Here is a 24,780-nt window from a genome sequence, read left to right on the forward strand (position 1 = left end):
AATAAAAAGATTGGAGGGCACTCAGTTGCTGTGCAGCTAATGATTAGTAGCTGTCAGCTGCATGTGTGCTAACTCCAAGCACCACTGACCAAAATTGCTAAGCGAGCACTCAAGGCAATAGAAAAATAAATATTTTGCATCACAGGTGCTATGGGGCTTTGGACCCATGCGTAGGTCCCCTGTGTGCTCCACTATTCTTCTTGGTGAAGGCAAAATTGTGTTGGTGTGCTGGCTACGCTCACCTGTCAAGCTGCCTCGGTTAGTCTTTTAACCGGGACAGCTACTTGAGATACTTTTGTGTAATCTTCAGGTGGCAGGTGAGTTGGTGCAAGACTCTGTTGTGCTATTCTTTGCACATAGAATGTTGTAGTGTGATATCACACTTGTAGCAGCCACCAACAACCTAACCTCAGCTGTCAACTGCTGGGCTAGGTTTGCTGAGAGGAGAGAGAAGGCAACAACGACCAGAGAGGAAAAGAAAAAAAAACTTTTCGCGAGTGGGTGTAGCACGGCGTACAGTGGCGAGATAGCGGAGCGAGCGTGCAGAGAGAGAGAAAAAAAAATCATACAGGCAGCTAGCAAAGCCTGTCAGCGGCGTCGCGGCGCATGCAGCGTGTCTCTGCGCCAAGAGCGTAATTAGATGTTTAAGCCAACGAGGGTACTTACTCCTGGAGGCAGGTATTTGCATGTGCCGTCTTTGAGACCTCCGCTGACACTGGTATCGCACTGCGGTTGCCGAAGTTTGGCATCTTTGCACTTTTTCTTTTTTTTTTTTTTTTTTTTTTTAGCAGACGTGAACTAGTCGGTTGCTGGATTGTTAGTGCGCAGTAATGTGCTGGCTGCTGCCCGCGCGCGTTGGCGTCTGGCAAGATGGCGGCGCCGAGAGCAGCCGACGACTCGCGAAGGCGGCCGAACGATTAGCTGCGCGGTAGCGTACCGAGCCGTGACGTCACGTCAACAGCGTCTCTCTCTCTTTCTCTCTTTCTCTCTCAATCTCTTTATCTCTTCCAATTTCTTTTCGCTCTAATTTAGCGTTTTATTTCCCTCTTTTTTTATTTTTTTTTTCTTTGCGCGCAAAGGGGAGGCGCAATGTACTTAAAAAAAAATTTATCCTGCCAAGGCAAAGCTATGTGTAAAAAAAAATTTTCGTCAAGGCAGTTACACACGCGAAGCGGGGGAGGGGAGGGAAAGAAAAGAAAAAAAATTTTGATTAGGCTATTCACGCGGCCGCACGATGGGTGCCAATTGTAACAGCGTAGTTACGGTAAGGCAAGAAATGTACGATGATTCACGCGATTAGCGCACGGGCGCCAGGCACTGAGGGGAAGTGAGGGAGCAGTGCCTCTCCTTTAGATATGGCTAGCTCTAAGATTGAAGAGCGGGAGCAGGTTCCTGTGAATTTACCTAGAGAGAATGGGATAAGGAACTGGGGATTGCATACAATTAAATGTCTATAATAAAAATTAAAGTAAATGATAAATAAGAGATTTATTATAGATTGAACAAACAAATACTCGGTAATTAAATTAGGCAATTAATATGGTGTTAGAACGAGTACTAACATGATAATGAGCTTCGACTTACTCGACTAATTCGACAACTAATTAAATTAAATATTTCAAGATTGTAATTTTGAGACTTTGGCTCTCTTCGGCTTGACCGTAAGATAGTCAAGCCAGGCATAGAGGAAAACAAAATATTCTAATAGCGCGAGGTCACTTACAATCGCTAATGATACAATTGATTCGCCGAAAGTCAAGTTTCCATTTAGAGTAGGATCGGAGTCACACACATGAACGGTTGAAACAATTTAATAAGCTTGAAATGACTGTTACCTTAATTGCTTACAAAGCTCTGATAATCCACTTACTGATACATGCTCGCTGATTAACACGGAACAAGACCTTTGACGGTAGTTGATTATTTAGGCAAGATAACGGCAAACAACGCATCGTGATCACTTATGATTGAATGAGGCACGCTTTAGCTACTCAAAGACTGAATGCGTAATGCAATTTCGAATGCCGGAGAAAGCGTTATCTCGGCGCAGTATGATAAGCGCGGGTTTAGAACGTCCGGCTTTGACCGCAGCCTAGAACTCTCTGCCGGATTCCTTTTCTTCTCCGTCTTTGCTAGCATTGCCCCTCATCTCGTTGTACTTAGCTTCCGAGAGTGGGCTTGGTAATTGTTTGTGTGTACTTGGTGAGTATGTTGTAAGTGTGGTGTGACGTCATATGGCCTTGACTCAGGGAAACATGAAATAAATACAAAATATGAAAATATCGTGTGACCTGTACTTTGTCAAATACGTCGCGAGAGTCAATATTGCTCATTGCGCATGAGAGAGTCAGCAGCGGTCAATTAGCCTACCGCTGCCTGATCTTGTCCCATGTTTCAAAGCTTACTTAAAAGGCTTAAGAACCTTCAATAAAAAAAAAAAAAAAAAAAAATTTGAGGGAAATAACATCATTTTTAGAAGAATTTATTTCGTAGTGAAAGTAAAATAAGGTTAAATTTCAGAGAATAGAAATGCTTTTGAATATAATAATGTTATTTGTCATAGTTAATAATGTTGATTACTAAATATTTTTATTTATCAATATAATAAAAGAATATTAATTTTATAACCAGTTTTCATTAAAATACTTTGACAATAAATTTATATACATTTTTCTTAAGAATATAGCTCGGATTGTGTTCGATAATGAATTTTAGTATATCGTCACCTGCGTTTTACCTATAATCTACTCGAGTCACCTTATAATGTTCAGTTAAATTTAACATTTATTTTTTACATATACTCCAAGGTTGTTTAGAATACGATATAGAATCACGCGGATATCACATGAAACCATATGACGTAGTTTTGTTTATGGTATTCGGTGACCAGAGTAGGAGAGCGACTCCATAGTTTTAAGACGAACAATACGATACTTACATTAGAGTCAACGAATGAGTTCTGTATCGACGCTCACACTGCGCAACAGCCCCGCTACTTTCCAGCGAACAATGAATCAGATCTTTTTTTGGTTGCAAAATAAGGAGATATTCATATATATCGATGATTTAATTATATACGCGAAAACGTTGGACGAACACGACCGAAAATTTTCTCTAGTAGCGGAACGGTTAGAACACGCTAATCTACGTCTGGAACCCGAAAAATGCGAATTTTATAGACGAAATGTAGTATACTTGGACTTCGAAATCGGGACAGATGGTATTCGGCCGAATAAAAGCAAGGTCAACGCTATAGAAAACTTCTCCCCCCCCTAAAACGCGGAAAAATATAAAGCAATTCCTGGGAGCTGCGGGATACTACAGAAGATTTATCGCGTCATTTGCAAAGATTGCTAAGCCGTTGACCACCCTTTTAAAGAAAGGCGAGAGATTCGCTTGGACGGCCGAGTGCCAAGAAAGCTTCGATACCTTGCGTCGCTCACTTACGTCAGAACCGGTACTCATCTATCCTGATTTCGAAAAACCATTTTTTGTAACAACCGATGCCAGCCAAAACGCGATAGGCGGGGTGCTAAGCTAACTGCACGGGAAGGACGATAAGCCGATCGCATTTATATCGCTAAGCTTGAGGAACGCTGAACTAAATTATTTCACCATTGAAAAAGAGCTTTTAGCCATGGTCGAAGCAGCAACTCAATTTTGATACGCGTTATACGGACGTAAATTTACTTTTATCATAGATCACAGACCGCTCGTATGGCTTCATAATTTGAAAGATCCGTCCACTCGCCTTAAGAGATTCTATTTTAAACTAAGTGAATTCGACTATAACGTGATATACAAAGAAGGAAAATTAAATGTGGTCGCTGATGCACTATCAAGGAATCCGCCAACAGAGGAAACAGTGGATAGAGTTTTCGCTATGTCAGATTCTAGCGAGTCAGAAGAGTTGTCTAATCTGAACCGACGAAAGGAAACACGATCGCCGCCTTCTCTGTTACAAAGCAGTTCAGATATCGCAGAGCAGGCATCAAGTAACGACTATGAGAACGTGCAAGACGAGAAAGAGTCGAACCAGCACTCAGATGACATGATTAACCCGTCATCAGTCCTATACGATGTTAACGAGAGAAGGGGGAGGAATGTCATCGAATTACAAGACTCTTTCTTTACTCAAGCAGATAATCTAGCGTACTTCGTCATGAGCAAAAACGAATCACTATGCAGCGGAGCGTTGAGCTTGAAAGGAGCCAACCGACTGGTCCCAATAAAGAACATTAAGGTTGGAGAGATCAAATGCAGTTCGGTAAAAGGCAGGGTGCAAATCGCGCTCTGTGTAAAAAGTGACAGTTCTCGCCACGTACGTGAAAGTGACTTAGATCGTGCTCTCAGTAATCTGAAAGAATACTTATTAACTCGAAATACAAAAAGCCTACGTTTTTCTGTAATTGCCTTATTGGACGACATACCGTGGTCACTCATCCGTGAAAAACTCGAAAGTATATCCGGACAAGTGCTGTACACGAAGTTCCTTCCGTGCAAGAACATTGTGATAACACCTGTCAAAGAGGAATACGCCAAGATAATCCATACTGCCCATTGCTCGCGGATTAACGGACATAAAGGAATAACAAAAACCTATCTCCGATTGCGTCAGGATTACTATTGGCCCAACATGAAGGCAGACGTACAAAACTACATTGGACGGTGTGAAACCTGCCAGCTGAAAAAACTGGTAAGACGGAAAGTCAATCAGCCCATGATACTTACCGATACGCCCGGTGTAGCTTTCGAAAAGGTTGCTCTCGATATCGTGGGTCCGTTACCTGTGACCAAAAATAAAAACGCATACGTCCTAACTACGCAGTGCTTATTAACAAAATATACGGTGCTCGCGTCGCTTTCAATCGCAGACTCTGCCCATATTGCGACTGAACCATCTAGTCTACGTGTAGGGTTCTCCGCGTATAATTCTTACTGACCAAGGCTCAAACTTCACCTCCTCTCTAATCAAAAATATAGCAAAAATTTGCAGAACAATAAAATACACGACAACGGCTTATCGTCCCGAAAGTAATGGTAGCATCGAGAGGATGCACCACGTGCTGAAAGAATATTTGAAATGCTATGTGAAATCAGAAAATGATTCGGATGATTGGCTAACAAACGCCGCGTTCTGCTATAATACCAGCGTTCACGAAGGGATCCAACTTACCCCGTATGAGTGTGTATTCGGTAAGATCGCGCGCACGCCTTGTACCAATGTAAAATTAGGCGATAAACACCTTAACGAGTTGTATTTTGGTTACCTTGTAGATTTAAAGAAACGCATTAGCCGACTCCAGACAATCGCATAAAATAATTTAAGAAGAGCTAAGAAACGGTCCAAACGCTATTACGATAGGAAAACTAATCCGCGTGCATTCAAAGTCGGAGATTACGTTAAATTCCTTAACGAGCATAAGAAAAGTATGTTCGCTAATGAATTCACTGGCCCTTACAGAATACTCTGTATATCTGCGAATGGAAATGTCGACTTACAAATAGGAAATAAAATCAAAACTGTACATCCAAACAAAATAATGATAACTCGATTAGGCCACAACGACGAAGAATCAAACTCTGATTCGAGTTCGTCTCTTGCAGAAACTGATCACGAAGCTGACCTACCTACTGGCAACAATGATGATAGGACTGCCTCCAGCTCGAGGCTTCACGGGCTACGACTGCGAGGGCAAAGCTCCAAACGTCACGACGATATCTCTACGACATGTAGGTAAGTGTGATTTTGATGAAATCAATATGGCCATCGAAGCGAAGTACATAAATTTATTGCAAAAAACAGAATACGAATCAGTGAACGCATTCTCATGCAGAGTAATAGTGAACAAAAGGGTAAACCATTGTGGCATGCATTCCCATAACTCTCTGACCAACAAAAATAAGAAGTATACGGAACGAATTTCGTGCGACGTATGCAGAGACATTCACAAATACGGGCAGTATAAAAGTTACGATAAAATAGTTACGGGATTAGAAGTCAATAAAACCAACTATCGTACAGTTGTTGTGCGCGGTTCGGTCGACGAAAACTCGGGTTGTACCGGCGAAACTTACGAAGGACAGCCCTCCCTGACGGTCGAGCACACTCTTGAAATAACTCTAACCAGTTATCTAGCTACAGTTTCACGTTCACAAAACGAGATTATCCTGCTGTCCCAAACTCACTGCCCTTACGTAAACGAAGCTTGCAAAGACCGAGACGATTCGTACACCTTTTGGACAAAGACAGAGACCTCGACTTGTAATTTCAATAATTACATAATATTATTTGAAGGATATGTTTCGAAAACCTCGAGTAACTTAACCCTAGCTCCGGACCTATACGTAGCAAATAATACAGACATCACTTTCGCATTTACGAATACTGGAAAGAAATTTGTATGCGGGCACACGCTAATCCTCACTGAACAATCGGATTTATATGTTTTTGAGGCCTCGCTCGGAAATTCCTTCCCAACTCATGTCAGACAGATAAACCCTAAAGACATTAAGATCGAAGCTTATTTTAATACTAAAATCCTTTATTTAAGTCATCACCTTAAAACTAAGATAAAATCCCTTTACCGCGACGTAATCCTTAAGCGGTGTGTATTAGAACAGCAAGTGATCAAGAACTCACTAGCTCAATCATCAAACGACCCCGACGAATTCGCTCATTCGATAATGAAGGGTCCCGGTTATATGGCAGTCTTTATGGGAGAAGTAACACACATAATCCAATGCAATGCAGTAAGCGTTAATTTGCGGAGAACCAACAATACGTGCTACACAGAACTACCAGTATCATACAACAACTCTTATTTCTTGACTCCGAAATCACGAATTCTCACGGACCACGGAACTCAAAGAAACTGCAATAGACTGCTGCCCGCAATCTTTGAAATCGATAGTAAATGGTATCAATTAGATCCCGCACTCTCACGAGCAGACGAACCGCAAATTCTCCAACCCCTCAACAAATCCACATGGAAATACACAGACCCAGGAGAACTAGCTAAAACCGGGATATATACGGAAAACGATCTAACGGAATACAAAAGAGCGCTTATGTTTCCCGTGTCGAAATCCGCGGTTTTAAACCAAGGAGCGAGAGGTATAATAGGTGAAGACGTAGCGTTAGACAACTTCAATGCTCTAAATTTATTGTCAGAAGAAGCTTTACACAAATTCACAGAAAGCACAGCCGAAAAAATGTGGAACAAGTTCGTTACCTTTGGATCTATAAGCGCAGGCTTAATGATGATAGGAATAATAATAGGGACAATTAAATATATACTTAATACCATTATACACGGCTATGCCCTATATAGAATATACGGCTTCGGAATTCGCCTACTTGGAGCATTATGGGGAACGATTGCAAACTTACTTATTCACTTGGGCCAAGGCCCACTTCCGAAAAAAGACGACAAACAGACGCGCGATATAGAACGAAACGACGAGACGCTTCCTCGCTCGAAAACCCCTCCGCCAATTCCCTCACGCAATTTCTATCCTACACTCGAAAAGAGCTCGCCATCGGTGCTCTCTGATCAGATCCGCTCTGCTTCTCAGCCCGGTTCTGATCCGCAGGGGGGAGGTGTTACGATGGCTGCCCTTCCTCGCGCGCGAGCTCCTTTTCTTTATGACTCACCTTCCAAATAAAAAGCAATATAATACGATTTCCTTGAATGACCACTTACCATTATTAATATTAGTTTTATTATTATTAGTATTAGTATTACCCAATAAGCATAATACGCCGATCACATTGTATACCTTTATACCGACCGTTCACAATATACCCGTGCTCTGATAAGCAATGTTACTATAATATAATCTAATACAATGTTTACTATAATAAAATATAAAATGTTATATAATCCGCACAGTAGAAATTTCTACCATACACTGACGTATAATATAGATAATAGATATTAGAACGCCAACTCACCTTATTGCCATTGACAGCCGTTTATAATTAATGACTAGTGAACACACACACACGTATACACCATTTCAGTAACAGAATCACCTACATAACACACACACACACACACACACACACATACTCGCACAGTAGCAACTCGTAGTATAAACATCATTTCGCCAATTCGCACTCTGTGCTCACTTCAACAGAGACCACCCGGATTCTATCTAATCCGTCTGGACAATAAGTTTATCAAGTCTAGACGCTTCGCAAGTTCCTCTTGCTTTGTTACCAAGGAGAAAATGCTGACTGCATCCAATCAAAGAATAGGAGAATCTTTGTCTGAGTCAACACTGAGAGCACTGGAGAGTCAGTCAGCTCCCATCACTCGACTCGGTCGGACGTGCCTCTTTAACTTTATATTTTTCGCTGCTGCGCACGTACAGATCTATTGTTATATATCTTTGTACTTTCCTCGTACCTTTTACCTTAAATAAGATGAATGCGGAATAAAAGTGACATTTAATTCTATTTTCGCGTTATTAATTTCGTGTGATACCTTCCTCGTCGATCGAATTATCGAGCAACTAGTACGAGGATCATCGGCATCGCTGCTGGGATTCCTGCCTAGTACCATCCAACAAACACCAGAACAACAACAGGACTGGTGACAGCGACATTTCAACCCGAACCCAGGACCCAAGTTTCGCAGAGGCAGTCTGCCCTCCGGAGTGATTAAGGACTACTTGGCGTCGACGAACTTCACCACGCCCTTTCGGATTTACTGCCAGTCCGTTCGATATTGCCGCCAGATCGACTCAAATCAGCTAAGTCCCCCTTTTGCATCTTTTTGCATCTTTTTAAATTTGACGTAACAGTATCCGCATTATCCTGATAATTAATATTATCAATGTAATAAACAAATTAACTTTGCATATTAAAATTCAATATAATTTAGTAATTAAATACAATTAAAATTATTATAATCTAAATTTATGCCATAAAATCTATATAAGAGATGCTTTGTTTTATCAAAATTATTCTTAATTAACATTGTAACGGGGTGGATTATCTAGTACAAAAGGGATTTATTAAAGCACAAACTCCGACGATGCAGAGCTAACCGCCGCTCCGTTAAACACGTATGAGTAAACGTTTATTGGCCTTTACGTTTGATACTTTCGTTCCTAGGTCTTCTTTCCAACCGAGTTGAACTCACCTTAAGTCACCTGACTTGTGACACTCGATTTATCTTAGGTGTGAGTGATCTTATGTTTATTCCAACTAATCCCCTAGATGAAATTGGTTTAAAATTTGACCGGTGACAGATCCGTTAAACTAATAGGAAATGTGTGTTAAGTGACAACTTTTAAATTTTCTTAATCCTGATTAATATTGTGTATTAGTATTATGTATAATTGTGCCGCGCGTATTAGTTGTACGCATTGGGCGCGCGTGGGCGGTTTAGTGGGCGCGCGTGGGCGGTTTAGTAGGCGCGCGTGGGCGCTCCCGCACTGCATTACTGTATCACCCACGCCTAATAACTCATTCCCGTGCGACAGTTAATCACGGACAGTCGTGCCACAGCTTTGTTCTTTTCAGAATTACGTCAAACAGATTATATTCAGTTCTTTTGTAAATTTGTCTTTCTTGTTTATAATCGGTTTTCATCTCAGTTTTCTTATCAATCAGTTTTTGTCATTAATTTATAAAATAAATACATATATATATATATATATATATATATTTATATCAGTGATTAACGTGTACGCGTGACGAAATTACGAATACGTTAATAAACGTATTATCATATATACAGGGTGGTGAAAAAGTATGGAAACACCTGAAAATCTCAGAGGGTTGGTCATAAAAATAAAATTCTTAAGGTCAGGTCTTATGTAACTTTCAACGAGGAATCCAGTGATGACCTTGAATTTGACCTTGGACCTTACCTTCAAGGTCATTTCAAGGTCAACCTCATTTTTTCAAATGAGAACCCCTATTTTTGACGTCGGAATCAAAATGAGCGGGAAATTTTACGTCCGCATACGTGGTTAGGTATGAGGTTAAAGTAACCTCTGGAGGTCAAATAGAGGTCAATGTCGGAAAAAGTATGGAAACCCCTGAAAATCTGAGCGTTGGTCGTAAAAATAAAATTGTTAACGTCAGGTCTTATGTAACTTTCAACGAGGAATCCAGTGATGACCTTGAATTTGACCTTGTACCTCACCTTCAAGGTCATTTCAATGTCAAATTTCTTTTGTTAAATGGTAACCCACACTTTTGACATCGGCAATTGAAAGAGAGTCAAATTTTACGTTAAAATATGCCTTGAGGACCAAGGTCGACGTAACCTCTGGAGGTCAAATAAAGATTAACAGTATATTTATATCGAAACTCCAAAAATGTGTCTATTTTGATTATTAAACAAGAAAACTAGTTTCTCAATCCGGAATCCTTCTTTTAGCGCTATCCAGGAACAACGACGTGGACGTAGAAGGATTCTGTTCCCTTTGGGGGGCTTTTTTAGAGTAAGTTCCGCTTGCCTTTGACTTGGGGTGTTTTGTTGAATAGGTTTTAGTATCACTGATCTCGATCACGCTACCCTGAACCTGAATCGGGATACACGGCTACACGGAAACACGGCGATTTCCAAAATTACTGAATAAGTTGGCTAAAATAAGAAAATAATTTAGAAAATCAGATATTTAGTTTGTAATAATTTGCAAAAACGATTCACTTGCAGAAATTTGCAAAAACTATTCATTTACGAAAATTTGCTAAAATGATTCATTTGCATAAATTTGGTAAAACGTTTCATTTGCAAAAAATTTCTAAATCGTAGCCTTTCAAACAAATAGCGAAAACGAAGTTGGATCCCGCAAAAATTCGTTTCTATTTTCATTAACATTCATTTACCATTCAAACCGTTACATTAAAAAAGTATTGCTAAGTTTAAATTAGACAAGAAAAAATTATTTTCGTTACGCCCGCTTCTACAAGAAAGAAAGAAAAGAAAGAAAGCCAACGTATCCACATTTTCAAATGAAAATCCGACGTGTCCACTTTTACAAATAAAAACTCAACTTGTCCGATTATTCCGCCAAACTGACGAAATGTATCTTTAACAAAATAGCTGTCTCATTAAAAGTCGAAAATTCAATATTATGTGTGGCTTTTTCATGTCCGCGTAGTTACATAAATGATATTGTTAAAAAAAGGTTTTCTTTAGATAGAAAATAAATTTATGAATGAATGAATTTTTATTTCAATTCGCTTGACGAATACATTTTTGGTATTACTGCATAAATAATACTCTGTAGTTGCAAGAGATAAAATTTGACAAAATCACCAAATATTTTTGTTGTAAATTAGTTTTGTACGAAGAAGTCATTTTGAAACCAAAATGTTTCGATTGTCCGAAAGAGAACGGATATCACTTTTGATGATGAGAGGTTGGGGTGATATGCATAGGTCATATACACAGGTAACTAATCTGTTTAATGCAACATTTCGAAACGATGGTACTCCTATATCAAGAGGAACTGTTTCAAAAACAATAAGACGTTTAGATGACACGGGATCTATTCGAAATCGTCCTGTTGCTGGTAGACCATCGACAGAAACAAACGAAGAAAAATCTTTACATGTTTTACAGTCTTTTGTAGAAAATCCTCATGAGACTCTTCGATCTGCAGCTTTACAACACGACATCCATCACACATCTGTTCTTCAAATTTTGAACAGAAACAAATTGCATCCCTTCAAAATTAAACACGTGCAAGAATTAAATGAAGATGATCCTGATCGTCGCACTGAATTTTATGAGACGATGATGGAAATGATAACTGACAATCCACAATTTTTAGGAAATATGTCTTTTCAGATGAAGCAACGTTTCCGTTAAACGGTAATGTCAATCGACATAATTTTCGATATTGGTCTGATACAAATCCTCACTGGATGGACGCAACTCACACTCAATATCCTCAAAAACTAAATGTGTGGGCAGGAATTGTAGACGACACAATAATAGGTCCCTTTTTTATCGAAGGAAATTTAAATGCACAAAATTATGAACAGCTATTGCGAAACCAAATTGTTCCAGCAATACAAGCTGTAAAAGGAGACGATTTCGAAAACACATGGTTCCAGCAAGACGGTGCAGCACCATATTTTGCAGTTAATGTTAGAGGATTCTTGAATGAAACATTCTTCGAAAGATGGATAGGTAGACGAGGTAGCATAGAGTGGCCTCCAAGATCTCCAGACTTAACACCATTGGATTTTTTCTTATGGGGTTATTTAAAAGATCGCGTTTACAGAACAAATCCAGAAAATCTTGATGAATTAAGACGTAGAATTATTGAGGAAACTGCTCTCATTACAAGAGATATGATTCGACATGCAGTTCAGTCATTTTACATCAGGATTGGTTACTGTCAAGAAACAAATGGAGAACAATTTGAGCATCTGTTATAAATTTACTCATCTACTATAATAATTCATAAAAACGCCCTAAGTGAGAGGCAAGGGGAACTCACGATAATCCAGCACCCCGACGTGAGAGGCAAGGGGAACTCACGATAATCCAGCACCCCGACGTGAGAGGCAAGGGGAACTCACGATAATCCAGTACCCCGACGTGAGAGGCAAGGGGAACTCACGATAATCCAGCACCCCGACGTGAGAGGCAAGGGGAACTCACGATAATCCAGCACCCCAAAGGGAACAGAATCCTTCTACGTCCACGTCGTTGTTCCTGGATAGCGCTAAAAGAAGGATTCCGGATTGAGAAACTAGTTTTCTTGTTTAATAATCAAAATAGACACATTTTTGGAGTTTCGATATAAATATACTGTTAATCTTTATTTGACCTTCAGAGGTCACGTCGACCTTAGACCTCAAGGCATATTTTAACGTAAAATTTGACTCTCTTTCAATTGCCGATGTCAAAAGTGTGGGTTCCCATTTAACAAAAGAAATTTGACATTGAAATGACCTTGAAGGTGAGGTACAAGGTCAAATTCAAGGTCATCACTGGATTCATCGTTGAAAGTTACATAAGACCTGACGTTAACAATTTTATTTTTACGACCAACGCTCAGATTTTCAGGGGTTTCCATACTTTTTCCGACATTGACCTCTATTTGACCTCCAGAGGTTACTTTAACCTCATACCTAACCACGTAGCCGGACGTAAAATTTCCCGCTCATTTTGATTCCGGCGTCAAAAATAGGGGTTCTCATTTGAAAAAATGAGGTTGACCTTGAAATGACCTTGAAGGTAAGGTCCAAGGTCAAATTCAAGGTCATCACTGGATTCCTCGTTGAAAGTTATATAGGACCTGACCTTAAGAATTTTATTTTTATGACCAACCCTCTGAGATTTTCAGGTGTTTCCATACTTTTTCACCACCCTGTATATACGTATACGGCTTACGTGCAGCAAAATTCAAGCATAATTACTTATTGTAAGGACAAGAGTTATTATAAGGACTAGTTGAGATAAATGATTATACCTTTGGACAAACATTCTAACAACATATACATATATATAGCAATATAAATTCAAGGACAAGTCCATTAATACATATATACATATAGCGTTATAATTGACGCCAATTAATAATAACAAATAAACATTTAACAAGTAACCCAAGGTTTATTATTATAAAACTGTCTTCTTCTTACTTATTTCTCTATAATAATAATTATTCTTGGAGTAATCATCATTTGGCAAATTCCACGTATTTATTTTGTGTATAACTATATATATGTGTGTGATTGTTAAATTCTTAACTATTTTGGCTTTGGTATTTTATTCTCGCGACTCTTCTTATTTTATTGTTATAAATACCGCTCGCGCCGACCGGTCGGACTAGCGTCACACGATCTTTTCGATTACGTCGTATGATAGCCTACGCTGACGAAGTGTTTAACAATTAAGCACGTCCCCAGATAATATAATATGCATGTGTATAGGATGAATAGTACGTCTGCAATATTTTGATTATATTTAAAAGAACTTAAATTCAAATTGCTCGTCAAACGCAGCCATTACTACCTTTGATACCTTTGTCGTTAACCAGTGGAGTCGAGACTAATAAGAGTTTCGATCCATATCATTATTTTATTATATATATATGAATAATTGTGCCTATATTTGCGATAGTAATAGAAGGACCCCTATACAAATATATTTTAGTTATTTGATTTTTTTTTATTACTATTTATGTCCCATAAAATATACTTATATATAAATTATATCTATCAAATAACTAGCGAGCGTTAAGTGAGCGGGGTCTCATACATGCAACAATTCACCACTACGAGTTGTAGTGTCACTCGTTTGCTAAAAGTACACTAACGACGTGTGTGTCTACTCGAAAATACGTCACAAAATGAAATAACGTAATACGGCGAATAAAACTAATATCGTTTATGACTAGAAAATTACAGCCTTTGATGGATGATAGAGTGTTAAAATGGAGATTCTAGCTCTCTGAAATTGACATAAAATTATTTATATATCAGGAAAATCTAATGCTTCAGCTGACGTATTATCAAGAAATCCATTAGGGTCAATTAAAACCAATACGGTTAGCCGAGTGTCGAAACATGAAAGTTCTATTCCAAAAGCTCCAAGTCCTATTACAAATCTAGTTTTCTGTCCTAAATTTGATGATACAGATGTTGATATGAAGTTTTTAATAGATTGTTGTTCCAACATTAATGTCATTAAAAGAAGCTCAATACCAGAAAACTTTCATGTTTCATTTTGAAAGAAGCGTTATCTTACAAGGATTATTTACAGAAATTATAGAAGTAAGTTGTACTGTTGAATTATTACTCTAAGATCAAGTTGCAGAGTTTTATATAATTGATAATGATTACAATTTACACTATCATGGAATTATCGGTTTAAATAAATTTTTACAATTTGAAAACGTTAAAAATGAGTGCGCGGTACCGTTTGTTGTGTTCGCTGATTTTGAGAGTCTCTTGTAAGCGGTGTCTAACGATGAACGGATTTATCAACATCACAAACCGTACAGTATTAGTTTTTTAGTCAAGTGTAGCTATGATGACTCTCTTTGGTGTTATCAAAGCTACAGACAGAATACCGTCGATGACGTTGGTCTAGCCAAGTGGTTTGTTCACAATCTTCACGACTTGGCCAAGTATCTGCATGAATTGTACAAAAGCCTAAAACCTATGGAAAATTTGACCTTCAAAGAGAAATTTATCTTTTTTCAAGCTACAATATGTAATAAGCCTTTTGACAAGAAAAAAGACACAAAAGTTCGCGATCATTGTCACTTTACTGGAAAGTATCGTGGAGCTGCTCACAGCACGAGTAACATTGCTTATCAAGAATCGAGGACCATACTCGTGTTTTTTCATAATCCCAGTATATACGATGCTTATCTATTTATCAGAGAAATCGCGAACGAATTTCCCGGTCGAGTGACCCTCATTCCTCAAATCAAGGAAAAATCCATATCTTTTACCAAGTACGTGAAAGGTACCGATATAAATTTACGTTTCGTCAATTTGTTTCGATTTATTGCGTCTTCTCTCGACAAAATATCGTCGTACTTGGAAAAACAAGATATTCTAGAGCGAAATTTTCTGCAAGTTGATTGATACACACTGCCGCAGATCGCTTTACTGAAAATACATTTACTGAAATTACTATATATTTCTATATGACTATGTATCAACGTTTATCGAGCGCGGCATTCGCGGTGAAATCAGCCAGTGTTGCAACGGGTATGCTGCCGCGAACAATTCATACATGGGGAACAACCATGATCCACAGAAAGGTGACAAAAAATTGATGTATTTCGACGTCAATAACCTTTACGGATGGAGTATGACTGAGTCTCTTTCACACGGTGATTTTGAATGGTGCGACATTGACTCAAACTTTTCTTTCGATATTCCCGATGATTCATCCTTTAGTTATATGCTTGAGATGGATTTGGATGTAATAGTGTCGGCCTGCAATGCCGATTAATTCATCACTATCACCAATTATTTATAAAGGGGGAAGGTAAGGGAGGCGGTGTATCGCTCTAAGCAAAGCAGGAAGGAGAACAGCGGGCAAAATAACTTCACACACAATTCGCTATACGCTCGTTTATTATAAACGCACTACCACGAGTGCCGTCGAGAACACAAATCACTTATTACTATTAACACGCGAACTTATTCTAAACGAGATGACCGGCACGTTAGCGCCATGTCACCTCGTTAACCGGCTCAAACAATTACTTAAATTTACACACTGCCGAAAACTACGCCGGCTCGGAAAAGCCTGGCGTAGCAACGCGAACCGTGAGAATCGCCGAGGAAAGACAGAGATATAGAGAGAGAGGAATCGGTGACCTGACCAAATTGGTGGACGTCGCTGTTGCTGGCAGCCTTGAAGGTGTCCCACCGGCGGCTAGTCTGGAAAATTCCTCGCTGCTGCTTGGCCGGCGACCTGGCAGAAAAGGGTTGTCGGGTTCTGCCTCGGTGACGGCTTCTTGCAGGGCAGCTGCTGCGTCGCTGGCAGAGGAAGTCCCATCCGGCCGATCTGCTGAGGAATGCTGACTTCTTCCGGACAAAGGGCAGGCAGCGATGGTCATCAGCTAAATCTCGACTAACTGCTGTCGCGCGCGTCGCGTCAGTCCTCTCTGGCGAGTGCGTGAGAGCCGGCTTCTCACGCTTTCTCCCACCACTCGCCTAATCGGCGGCACGCGGCAATGCCGGTCGCGACAAGTGCCGCGCGCCAAGCCCAATACTCAAACTATTGCTTTTCTCTCTCTCTCTCTCTCTCTCGCACTCTCAATACTCGAACGCGTCGTCGCGTCCACGGCTTCTCCTTCCACCGCTCTCGTGCGTAGCTGAAAAATAAAGGGCAGGCATCAGGCACGTGATAACAACGTGCGCTTGATGCCGGCCGTGCGCCTTTGCCTAGGAAGGAGAGGGAGATAAGCGAACGGTGCAGGCCATGACGGGCCTACACCGTCACATGGAGTATCCAAAAGAAATTCACGATGCGCACAAAGATATGCCATTTTGTTCGAAGCACAAAACTGCTCCGGAATATAAACAGAAAAAGCTCATGACAACTGTCGTTGATAAGGAGCGTTACGTAATCCACTATAGAGCTCTGAAACAAGCAATAAGGCATGGCTTGCACCTCGCGGAGATACATCGGGTTTTAAAGTTTAATCAGATTCCATGGCTCAAGACATATATTGATTTGAATAGTGAGATGTGTAAACAAGCGAAAAACTAATTTGAAAAAATGCTATACAAACTATTCAACAATGCAGTGTACCGCAAGACTATGAAAAACGAAAAGAAACGCATCAATGTTAAGTTGGTAAATAAGTGGGAGGGGCGATACGGTGCCGAAGCTTTGATAGCTCGACAAAATTTTCATAGTAGTGACATTTTCGACGACAAACTGGTAACGATTCAACTCTTGCGGATGGAAATTACGGTGAGAAAACCCTTTTACATAGGTCTTGCTGTTCCCGACTTGTCCAAGACTCTCATGTGTCGATTCCACTACGACTACATGACAAGTGTTGTTGGTGAACGTTGCAAGCTTCTGTACACCGACAAAGACAGTCTGGTGTATGAGATCACCAATGTAGACATGTACGACGTCATGCGTTGAGATATTCGCGAATTCGATACATCAGATTTTCCAAAATCAAATCAGTTCAATATTCCAAGAGCCAATAACAAAGTGATTGATAAGATGAAAGAAGAGAATGCCGGAATGTTCATGCTTAAATTGATTGGACTCAGAAGCAAAATGTACAGCGTGAGAGTTCAAAATAAAAATCCAATAAAGAAGACAAAAGGGATAAAGAATTCTGTGTTGAATGCTACGATTACATTCGAGGACTACGTCAAATGTCTCCGAGAAAATGTGATTCTAAACCGACAGCAAAAGTCTATTAGATCACGTTATTATCAGTTGTACAGCGAGAGACAAATAAAGATCGCACTCAGCGCGCATGACGATAAACGCTTCTTGCTACCTGGAACCACCGATATACTTCCTTGGAGTCATTACAGCATTCTATTGGTGGAAAGGAATGGGATAGAAGCGTTGGGAATGGTGGCAATCGAGCTGCAAATCGCCGCTGTCGCCGCCTTCGAGCCGCTAACCGCTGCCGCCACCGCTGTCGAGCGTCGGAAAAAGACTGGAGTGGGGAACGGGTTATATCAATGAGCACCCGAGGCTGCAGAGCACATTCTCATCGAGAAAAAGTTACCTGCAACGACAAGTAGCGAGCAGCAGCAGCAGCAGCAGCAGCAGCAGCAGGAACTACAGCAAAAGCAGTCTTCTAATTTCATTTTAAGTCAACTTGCTCGAAGGAAAAGAAAGTTACTGGAAGCTCGTTTTGTCGATAAAATTAAGAAAAAAAGTTCCGTGATTGAAAGTACTCGAAGTAATTATGATTTTGGTGAATTTTGTTTGCTTGTTTTTTTTTGTTTTAAGTCAACTGAGTTTAAATATAATTTTTTCTACAGATGGATCTTGTGGATTGAATAATATAGCTTGTCATCAATTCAAACCCACTAAGAAGATTCGTGAATTGGAGACAGAATCAAAGTATATGATCACCGGAATGAAACCAGTTGAAACACGATTCGATGCAAAAGTCGTAGTTGAAAAGAACGATGAGTTCCAGCTGTTTCTACCAAATAAGATATCGACTGTATTGATCGTAAATGAAAAGTTGCTGACCGATATGACAGATTACGCTAATAAACTTAAATTATTTCTCACGTATAAGAGTAATAGATGTATAGAATTAACAACTGCGTAAATATGTATGAATGTACGTATAAGAAAAAAACAGATTTATTTTATATTTTTCAAATCAAATGTGTCCATGTGTGTGTATTTATTTATTAATTCTTGAATCTACATAGTTTCCCTATTTACAATTCGGTTCTATTTATCCAACTATCATGCGAATCATCAAATCCTAAACACTTTACGAAAACTTGATCACCAAGCCTTTTAATAACTTTTTCTACTAGATACATATCAGGACACTTAGTTTTCTGAAGTTCCTGCTCGTAGAAGCGACCTAGTATAATTTTTTTGATAATATTTTTATGAAATGGCTGATTTTGATAATTTTTCAAATAATAAGTAGTTGGATTTGTTGGTGCCACGCGTACAATTGTAAATATTTCTGTTGACCAATTTGGTGTATATCCTTTTTCAAATATTTGCTTCACTTTGCTCACTCTGACTTTGTCACCAACTTTGAACTTTCTTTTTCTTCTTATTCTTCTTCTTTCAACGTCTTGTTCAAAATTTTTTAATATTTGAGTTTGATTCGCCACTGTTACTTGGATAAGTTTTATACTAATAGTTCTGTGTTTGCGATTATTGTAAGCAGCTGTGAGCTCTGGTAATTTGTCCAACCATTTGTAGCTCCCACGGAGACTAAACGTGCGATTAAATCGTTCGTATATCGAAGCTTTGAGTGAACTATAGGTAGAGTATAGATTGATGTTATATTTTTTTACGATAGCTTTAAAATCTGCATTGTAGAATTCCTTGCCTCTATCCGTATCGAAATTCTTTGACAATCTACCTTTCGATAAAATAGATTTCATGGCCGCTGTCACATCGCTACCGGTTTTCCTTTTCTTTAGCACAGTCCACGCGTATTTGGAAAAATTATCAATTATGGCGAGAAGTCAATTGTAGCCGCGATTTTGCCTTGAGTAGGCTTGCATATCGACGAGATCGACTTCCCACGTCTCATCTATACCTCAAACGTCGTACTTCCGTCTTGGATAATTACATCTCGTTGGTTTGTGCAACTCTTCAACCACCACTGCTTCCATAGATAGTTTTCTAAATTTTAGAAATTAAAATCAATGGTATGAGGAATATACCAAAAATAATATCCCAAAAAATTCCTCATACCATTGATTTTAATTTCTAATATTACACAACAGAGAAAAAATTAAAGAATATGTTTTCTAAATTTTAAACACTTGACTTTATTTGTGGTAATTCTTCTTCGATAATTACATCCAAATCCTCAAGATCACTCCTCATGTGCGATCATGTCTCTCGTAGATTTGATTTCCATCTGAACGATCTTTTCCACTTCTCAATTTATAACATAGCGTCTCTAGCATGTCGCGGAGGAGCAAGATGTTCCAATCTTTTATTCTCTAGATTGTAATGGTACTAATTTTATTCTCTAGATCGTAATGGCAAACCCGTGAGCTTGAACTCAATATCGGGCGGGCCGCGAAGTTCGTGGACTCCTTGCTCTTTAAATTTACGTCCGAATACGAGGTCTGTCCGGAAAGTATCGGGCCTACCTTTATATTTTCGTGCTAGCGTTTTCCTTTATGATCTGGTGGGTGGTGTCCTTCAAAGTAATCCCCACTTGGTTGAATAACACGGTTCCATCGATGTTTCCACTTTTCATAACAGTCCTGGAACTCACATTTAGGGATAGCCTTAAGTACACTCGTCGCATTGTTTTCAACCATTGTTCTGTCATCGAATTGATGTCCTTTGAGTGGTTTGTTTAGTTTTCGAAACAGCCAAAAGTCACAAGGGGCTATGTCGGGACTGTAAGGAGGTTGTCGAAGCAATGCGATATTGTGTTTGCTTAAAAACTGCTCCACAAGATTGGATGAATGCGCTGGCGCATTATCGTGATGAAGAAGCCAGTCACCACTTTCCCAAAAGTGCAGTCGTTTTCTTCTTACTGCATCACGCAAACGTTTCAACGTTTGAACGTAGTATTCTTTATTGATTGTCTGACCTGTTGGTGCATATTCGTGATGTACAATACCTTCACAATCGAAAAAAAAACAATCAACATTGACTTAACATTGCTCCGACTTTGACGTGCTTTTTTTGGTCTTGGCGATTCAGAATGATTCCACTGTGAAGATTGTTGTTTTGTTTCAGAATCATAACCATAAATCCGTGATTCATCACCTGTAATAACTTTTCTAAGCACATTATCATCATTATTGACCATTTCCAGATTGTCCAGAGCGATTTCTAAGTGGATGTTCTTTTGCTCTGCTGTGAGCAATTTTGGGATGAATTTCGCACACATGCGTTTCATTCCTAAATTTTCGGTTAATTTTGGGTTTTTGGTATCCCAATGTCTTCTTCTAGTTCTCGCACAGTCATACGACGACCTTGTTCGATTTCAAGTCACACCCGCTCAATATTATCTGCGGTTTTTGTCGTCGAAGGTCGGCCGGAACGAGAATCACTATCGACAGAAGTGCGATCATCCTTGAACTGTTTATACCACTCTTTTATTCGTGTTTTGCTCATACACTCGCTTCCGAAAGCCTTTTGCATCATTTCAACAGTTTCCGAACTTGTTTTTCCGAGTTGAAAGCAAAATTTGATGCAAATTCGTTTATCTTGTTTTTCAGTCATTTTTGACAATATCAAAATCCGACGAACGCGAAAAAGGCACTGTAAACAAAGACACGCTGCGCATGAACTATACGTCCGGCAGGTGTCAGTAACTAACCAATAGATTCGTGAGGCTTTACTGTTGACGTTTCTGTCCAGTAGAGGTTGCTCGAACACTATGGCGCGAAGATATAAACGTAGGCCCGATACTTTCCAGACAGACCTCGTATATCGACGTTCATTTTGATAATATTCAAACGATAGCAGTACTTTCAGTATATATATATATATATATATATATATATATATATATATATATATCCTCGCGTAATTCTTCGATTATTGAATGATTTTCGTTGATATGATTATTGTTATCAGCTGATTGTTCAGCCACAAACAATCGAAGACGATCAACGAGCTTATTCAGATCATCCTAGTATACGTAATCCATATAAGTATTATTTCTCGCAACCTTGTAGATAGGTAAAGATGAACCAGTCTGTAGCCCCACGCCTCCTTTTGTCTTTTTAATCAAACTGAACAACGGACCAATTATGTTATTGAATTTGTTACTGTAGTGCGCTCGTATAGCCTCGTATGGATTATTTTTTCCCCCATGAATACTAGATATCTTCAAGATTTTTTTGTAGCTCTTGAGATGATTCGAACTCACTAAACTTTGATTAGGTTGCTTTGCTACCAGTAACTTCATTAAACTCTGTGTTTTTGGATGTTTAAAACCATCGATTTCTATGTTATTTTTGTCAAAAATCACCGTAGATTTACCAAGCGTGTATGATCCATTTCTTTCTTTACATACCCCATAAATCAAGTCCACAAAATTCGAATCACTTTTATCTAATACATTTGTGTACTTGTCGCCAGCTAAATGCTCATCCTGGCTCGGCTCGGATAAGCTGTTATAAATCTGTGTAGTATTGTGCATGACAGTAGCATCGCTATCTTCGCCACTAAATTGAGCGGTATCATACTTATCGACGTTATCAGCAGAATAATTGATTTCGTATTTTGATTTTTTTCTTTTTGAACTTTCGACTTTTTAACTGTAATAAAAGCTTCGGGAAGATTTTGCTTCTTACTTATTACATTTTGATTGGATCCACTTCGTTTATTATGGCTTTAAAATGATTGATCTTGTCAGCGTGAGTACCAACATAACGCTACAAAAAAATAAAAAAACAATTATACGTAGCTCGCGGAAATTAAAAATTCACGCTACTTTTTGAACAGACTTCGTATTTTTAACAATAAAAAATGTTTTTCAATTGATACAAAAAAAATATTCTTTTATTTTTTATTAAGCCATCCAAAAAGAAAGCGAAATTCTTCGCTGACTCTGACGACGACAGCAGCAGCAGGAGCAGCAGGAGCAGAAGGAGCAGAAGGAGCAGCAGGAGCAGCAGGAACAGCAGCAGCAGCAGCAAACCATCTTCGGTAGGTGAGACACACACACACACCCACACACACACATGTTGAACTGCATTTTATACTAATTATATTAATTATATATATTAATGATTTTGGACCCTATACCAATCGTGTAGCTAATATATAGAATAAGAACTGTCCGTGGTATTAATGGCAGTGGTTCTAGTGGTAAAGCATCTGTCTGCGGATCTAGAGAACGGGGGTTCGATCCCCCAACCTGTCCGTTCGTTTTTTTTCAATAAAATTTACTTCATTACGTCTAAAAATTTAACACACACGTATACACACACACACACACATACACACGCGCGCACACACACACAATGGAAAGCATGGAACATAGAATGCACGGGTATTAGTGCACGGAGCACATCAGCTCAGCAGGGGGGGAGGTAAGTACCGAAGTCAAAATGCACGGGCATCAGCTCAGGGAGCACATCAGCTCACTGAGCTAATATCCCCCTGAGCTAAGACCTCTCTAGTTTACCTACTTAATTTCATTAACCAACAAGTTATTTTGTTGTTGTGAGGCCGTATCTAGTAAAAATTAATACTCAAAAAGAGCAAGAGCTCATACTTTTGATTTTCTGATAAGCATTACGACTATCATAACAATGTTTATTTACTCTACTTTACTACATATATTTTAATACATATACTTTAAGAGTTTAGCTTACTTTTCATGAAATTAGAGAAATATAAGCCATAAAATGTGACAATTAATACTCTTACAATCAACACAGGATTGAATTTATCACATTACCAACCCAAAATTTACTTTAAAACTATTCATGTGTAAATTTATGCAACAAAATTAGCATATTCAAATTCAATCTATAGCATTTAATCGAATTTAAATTTTTCTCCATTTGTGTAATTTTACATTGGATAATAACGTATACTTGAAATTTGCTTTAACAAAATTTTTTAAATTATAAACTTGAAATTTTATACTCAAACAACCATATTAAACATAACCACGATTATTAATTTACTTCAATTTACTGTAAAATTTATCTACAGCTTCATTAAAAGCCGCAAAATGCTGATTGAGAAATTCTTAACGTTCTCTATCGACATCTTTAATGAGTTCATGAAAATAATTCTGCCAACAACAGTAATACCAATAAACTAATTTTGCAATATCACTATTACTAACTGAAATGACTTTCACTTTTACGGTTTTCCAGCTTATAACTCTATTGTTTCAATGTTTAGAACAGTAACAAATTTTGGTCTATTTTCAGACTCATTTTCACTCACATTATATCAAATGGTTAAATATGTTTTATTTTCCATTTTTTACTTTCGGTTATGTCGTTGAATATTTTAAATACTATATTACGCGTATAATTATGAACAACATTTAATTACATTTATTAATAATATACACCATAATCAAATATGACCGTACGAGCGTTAGCAAGCGAAGGTAATTGCTACTATAATTTTAATATAAAATTCAAATAATTTTTATATATTTTTTATTTTTTGCATTTTATATTTATATATAAATTATTTTATAAAGTATTCATTAAACCCACAGAGACATAATTTTGAGTCTCTAAGAGTAATTCTATATTTAAACTTTAAATTTTATCCTTCTACACCATTTATAAAATGATCGGGGAGGTGAGTCTGCATATTCATGACTATAGGGAACCAAGACTAATGCATACAGGTACTTAGTTTACCTCTGCAGCGTTCCATGTGAACGTAGTTCTTGAAGTAACAACAATAACAATAACAATATTTTAAACGTAAAGTATAATAATATTGAAAATTCACCATCTAAAATGTCACCGAACGAGCGTTAGCGAGTGAGGTATTTCCAACTAGTTCATAGTGATTGTCTTGTATATCACCGTAATGTTTTTACTGGTAAAATGAATCCTTTAATATTCCAAATTATCGCAAATTGAATTATGTTGGAAAGAAACATTTTCATTGTTATTTG

At 38.5% G+C, this 24,780-nt stretch overlaps 1 protein-coding gene across 2 annotated transcripts in view; it reads right to left on the bottom strand.

Annotated features, from left to right (window-relative positions):
* Nucleotides 1-24,780, bottom strand: part of LOC131671233 (uncharacterized) — a 623,217-nt gene that overhangs the window by 416,694 nt on the left and 181,743 nt on the right. The window lies entirely within an intron of this gene.

The sequence above is a fragment of the Phymastichus coffea genome, unplaced genomic scaffold (genome assembly GCF_024137745.1).
Source record: "Phymastichus coffea isolate CEN01 unplaced genomic scaffold, Cenicafe_Pcof_1.1 PCOF00121, whole genome shotgun sequence".
Classification (NCBI taxonomy): domain Eukaryota; kingdom Metazoa; phylum Arthropoda; class Insecta; order Hymenoptera; family Eulophidae; genus Phymastichus; species Phymastichus coffea.